This window comes from Sinocyclocheilus grahami, unplaced genomic scaffold (genome assembly GCF_001515645.1).
Source record: "Sinocyclocheilus grahami isolate Dianchi unplaced genomic scaffold, SAMN03320097.WGS_v1.1 scaffold1589.1, whole genome shotgun sequence".
NCBI lineage: Eukaryota > Metazoa > Chordata > Actinopteri > Cypriniformes > Cyprinidae > Sinocyclocheilus > Sinocyclocheilus grahami.
This window is the reverse complement of record NW_015506768.1, coordinates 24,493-24,844: the sequence shown is the minus strand read 5'-3', so window position 1 is coordinate 24,844 and position 352 is coordinate 24,493.

The following is a 352-nucleotide window of genomic DNA, read 5'->3' as shown; positions in this document are numbered from 1 at the left end:
CGTCCTCCCACAGGTTAAGAGATTTTAAACAAACACATTTAGTTAACCAAATGAAACAATACACATTTTAATGCTATAAAAGTGTGCAGATTGAGAGAAGTAAACAGCAGATGTTCATGTTAACAACTTCTTTAACTTGAGCAAACACTGCTAATACACATATACATTTGTTAATAAAGTTAATACAATGCATGTTTGCATGTTTAATGCTAGAGAATCAAAGGAAATGATCCACCCACATGCCTCTGCTCAATTATGGTGCCTGGACTGCGTCTCGTGAGCTGCGTCTCGGGCCGATGACGTCACTTCCAGGGAGGCATGCCCAGGCCTGTTGTACACGCCCACGACACTT